Source organism: Berghia stephanieae, chromosome 6, assembly GCF_034508935.2.
Source record: "Berghia stephanieae isolate SIO BIC M18660-M18661 chromosome 6, UCSD_Bste_1.3, whole genome shotgun sequence".
Classification (NCBI taxonomy): domain Eukaryota; kingdom Metazoa; phylum Mollusca; class Gastropoda; order Nudibranchia; family Aeolidiidae; genus Berghia; species Berghia stephanieae.
Genome location: NC_088365.1, coordinates 35,657,284 through 35,662,283, shown reverse-complemented (window position 1 = coordinate 35,662,283; position 5,000 = coordinate 35,657,284). Strand labels below are relative to the sequence as shown.

At 48.8% G+C, this 5,000-nt stretch overlaps 1 long non-coding RNA gene across 1 annotated transcript in view; it reads left to right on the top strand.

The window, feature by feature from the left end:
- The window catches only part of LOC144974957 (uncharacterized), a 49,570-nt gene that overhangs the window by 16,335 nt on the left and 28,235 nt on the right, over positions 1–5,000 (top strand). The window lies entirely within an intron of this gene.

The window sequence follows — 5,000 nt, the reverse complement described above, 5'->3', positions numbered from 1 at the left end:
CCTGTTCGTCAGTACTGACCCGCAGGTGCCAGCGCCTGGGGGTCAATACTGACGAATAGCCACTCCGTTCTTTTTTTTTAATGATGGCTATGAAAATAATGATACCGATAATGATGATGATGATAATAAGGCTAGCACTATTCAGTATCTGATACTGAATAGTGGTTTTGCACTATTCAGTATCTGATACTGAATAGTGGTTTTGCACTATTCAGTATCAGATACTGAATAGCGGTTTTCCACTATTCAGTATCTGACACTGAACGGTGTGTCTTTTTTACGAAACCCGCCGAAACCCGCCGAAACCCTGCGAAACCCGCCGAAACCCGCCGAAACCCGCAGAAACCCGACGAATCCCGACAAAGTTATGGGAAGTAGGTGGCACTGGGGAGTGAACCCAGAACTCAGGGAAGTGTACACCATTGGGGAGTGAACCTGGGACTGGGTTTCGGCGGGTTTCGTAAAAAAGAACCAGTGCTTTTTTACGAAACCCGCCGAAACCCGCCGAAACCCGACAATATCCAGCAAAGTTATGGGAAGTAGACAACTGTGGGGAGTGAACCCGAGACTCAGGGAAGTGTACACCAGTCGGGAGTGAACCTGAGACTAAGGTTATCGGCCGGTTTCGGCGGGTTTCGTAAAAAAGAATTAGTGCTTTATTACGAAACCCGCCGAAACCCGCCGAAACCCGACAATATCCGGCAAAGTTATGAGAGTTTGGCAACAGTGGGGGGTGATCCTGGGAGTCAGGGAATTGCACTACAGTGGGGAGTTAACCTGGGACTGTGTAAAAAGGATATCAGTGGGAAATAAACCTGGGACTAAAGGGAGATGGATACCATTGAAAGTTGAAGCCGGATATGGGAGTTGAGTACAAGAGGAGAATGAACCTGACACTATAGGAGGTGGGCGCCAGTGTGGAGTGAAGCTGGGAGTCAGGGAATTGCACACCAGTGGGGAGTTAACCTGTGAATATCTAAAAAAGGATATCAGTGGGAAAAAACCTGGGACTAAAGGGAGATGGATACCATTGAAAGTTGAAGCCGGATATGGGAGTTGAGTACCAGAGGAGAATGAACCTGACACTATAGAAGGTGGGCGCCAGTGTGGAGTGAACCTGTGACTCAGGGAAGTGCACACCAATTGGGAGTTAACCTTGGACTGTGGGAGATGGATAACTGTGGGTATCCGAGCCGAACTATAGGAGTTGGGTACCAGAGGAGAATGAACCTGACACTATAGAAGGTGGGCGCCAGTGGGGAGTGAACCTGGGATTCAGGGAATTGCACACCAGTGGGGATTTAACCTGGGAATATGTAAAAAGGATATCAGTGGGAAATAAACCTGGGACTAAAGGGAGATGGATACCATTGAAAGTTGAAGCCGGATATGAGAGCTTGGTACCAGAGGAGAATGAACCTGACACTATAGGGGGTGGGCGCCAGTGGGGAGTGAACCTTGGACTATGTAAAAAGGAGATCAGTAGGAAATAAATCTGGGACTAAAGGGAGATGGATACCATTGGGAGTTGAAGCCGGATTTGGGAGTTGGGTACCAGAGGAGAGAGAAACCTGACACTATAGGAGGTGGGCGCCAGTGGGAAGTGAACCTGGGACTATGTAAACAGGATATCAGTGGGAAATAAACCTGGGACTAAAGGGAGATGGACACCATTGAAAGTTGAAGCTGGATATGAAAGTTTGGTACCATAGGAGAATGAACCTGACACTATAGAAGGTGGGCGCCAGTGTGGAGTGAACCTGGGAGTCAGGGAATTGCACACCAGTGGGGAGTTAACCTGTGAATATCTAAAAAAGGATATCAGTGGGAAATAAATCCGGCTTCAACTCCCAATGGTATCCATCTCCCTTTAGTCCCAGATTTATTTCCTACTGATATCCTTTATACATATTCCCAGGTTAACTCCCCACTGGTGTCCAATTCCCTGAGTCCCAGGTTCACTCTCCACTGGCGCCCACCTCCTATTGTGTCAGGTTCATTCTCCTCTGGTACCAAACTTTCATATCCGGTTTCAACTTTCAATGGTATCCATGTCCCTTTAGTCCAAGGTTTATTTCCCACTGATATCCTGTTTACATAGTCCCAGGTTCACTCCCCACTGGCGCCCACCTCCTATAGTGTCAGGTTTCTCTCTCCTCTGGTACCCAACTCCCAAATCCGGCTTCAACTTCCAATGGTATTCACCTCTCTTTAGTCCCAGGTTTATTTCCCACTGATATCCTGTTTACATAGTCCCAGGTTCACTCCCCATTGGCGCCCACCCCCTATAGTGTCAGGTTCATTCTCCTCTGGTACCAAGCTCTCAAATCCGACTTCAACTTTCAATGGTATCCATCTCCCTTTAGTCCCAGGTTTATTTCCCACTGATATCCTGTTTACATAGTCCCAGGTTCACTCCCCACTGGCGCCCACCTCCTATAGTGTCAGGTTCATTCTCCTCTGGTACCAAACTCTCATATCCGGCTTCAACTTTCAATGGTATTCATCTCCCTTTAGTCCCAGGTTTATTTCCCACTGATATCCTTTTTACATAGTCCCAGGTTCACTCCCCACTGGCGGCCACCTCCTATAGTGTCAGGTTCATTCTCCTCTGGTACCAAACTCTCATATCCGGCTTCAACTTTCAATGGTATTCATCTCCCTTTAGTCCCAGGTTTATTTCCCACTGATATCCTTTTTACATAGTCCCAGGTTCACTCCCCACTGGCGGCCACCTCCTATAGTGTCAGGTTTCTTTCTCCTCTGGTACCCAACTCCCAAATCCGGCTTCAACTCCCAATGGTATCCACCTCCCTTTAGTCCCAGGTTTATTTCCCACTGATATCCTGTTTACACAGTCCCAGGTTCACTCCTCACTGGCGCCCACCTCCTATAGTGTCAGGTTCATTCTCCTCTGGTACCAAACTCTCATATCCGGCTTCAACTTTTAATGGTATCCATCTCCCTTTAGTCCCAGGTTTATTTCCCACTGATATCCTGTTTCCATAGTCCCAGGTTCACTCCTCACTGGCGCCCACCTCCTATAGTGTCAGGTTCATTCTCCTCTGGTACCAAACTCACATATCCGGCTTCAACTTTCAATGGTATCCATCTCCCTTTAGTCCCAGGTTTATTTCCCACTGATATCCTGTTTACATAGTCCCAGGTTCACTCCCCACTGGCGCCCACCTCCTATAGTGTCAGGTTCATTCTCCTCTGGTACCAAACTCTCATATCCGGCTTCAACTTTCAATGGTATTCATCTCCCTTTAGTCCCAGGTTTATTTCCCACTGATATCCTTTTTACATAGTCCCAGGTTCACTTCCCACTGGCGCCCACCTCCTATATTGTCAGGTTTCTCTCTCCTCTGGTACCCAACTCCCAAATCCGGCTTCAACTTCCAATGGTATCCACCTCTCTTTCGTCCCAGGTTTATTTCCCACTGATATCCTGTTTACATAGTCCCAGGTTCACTCCTCACTGGCGCCCACCTCCTATAGTGTCAGGTTCATTCTCCTCTGGTACCAAACTCTCATATCCGGCTTCAACTTTCAATGGTATCCATCTCCCTTTAGTCCCAGGTTTATTTCCCACTGATATCCTTTTTACAGAGTCCCAGGTTAACTCCCCACTGGTGTGAAATTCCCTGAGTCCCAGCTTCACTCCCCACTGGCGCCCACCTTCTATAGTGTCAGGTTCATTCTCCTCTGGTACTCAACTCCCATATCCGGCTTCAACTTTCAATGGTATCCATCTCCCTTTAGTCCCAGGTTTATTTCCCACTGATATCCTTTTTACACAGTCACAGGTTAACTCCCCACTGGTGTGCAATTCCCTGACTCGCAGGATCACCCCCCACTGTTGCCAAACTCCCATAACTTTGCCGGATATTGTCGGGTTTCGGCGGGTTTCGGCGGGTTTCGTAATAAAGCACTAATTCTTTTTTACGAAACCCGCCGAAACCGGCCGATAACCTTAGTCTCAGGTTCACTCCCGACTGGTGTACACTTCCCTGAGTATCGGGTTCACTCCCCACAGTTGTCTACTTCCCATAACTTTGCTGGATATTGTCGGGTTTCGCCGGGTTTCGGCGGGTTTCGTAAAAAAGCACTGGTTCTTTTTTACGAAACCCGCCGAAACCCAGTCCCAGGTTCACTCCCCAATGGTGTACACTTTCCTGAGTTCTGGGTTCACTCCCCAGTGCCACCTACTTCCCATAACTTTGTCGGGATTCGTCTGGATTCGTCGGGTTTCGGCGGGTTTCGGCGGGTTTCGTAAAAAAGACACACCCATTCAGTGTGGGTGCGGTGTGTCTTTTTTACGAAACCCGCCGAAACCCGCCGAAACCCTGCGAAACCCGCCGAAACCCGCCGAAACCCGCCGAAACCCGACGAAACCCGACGAATCCCGACAAAGTTATGGGAAGTAGGTGGCTGTGGGGAGTGAACCTAGGACTCAGGGAAGTGTACACCATTGGGGAGTGAACCTGGGACTGGGTTTCGGCGGGTTTCGTAAAAAAGAACCAGTGCTTTTCTACGAAACCCGCCGAAACCCGCCGAAACCCGGCGAAACCCGACAATATCCAGCAAAGTTATGGGAAGTAGACAACTGTGGGAGTGAACCCGATACTCAGGGAAGTGTACACCAGTCGGGAGTGAACCTGAGACTAAGGTTATCGGCCGGTTTCGGCGGGTTTCGTAAAAAAGAATTAGTGCTTTATTACGAAACCCGCCGAAACCCGCCGAAACCCGACAATATCCGGCAAAGTTATGGGAGTTTGGCAACAGTGGGGGGGGTGATCCTGGGAGTCAGGGAATTGCACACCAGTGGGGAGTTAACCTGGGACTGTGTAAAAAGGATATCAGTGGGAAATAAACCTGAGACTAAAGGGAGATGGATACCATTGAAAGTTGAAGCCGGATATGGGAGTTGAGTACCAGAGGAGAATGAACCTGACACTATAGAAGGTGGGCGCCAGTGGGGAGTGAACCTGGAACTC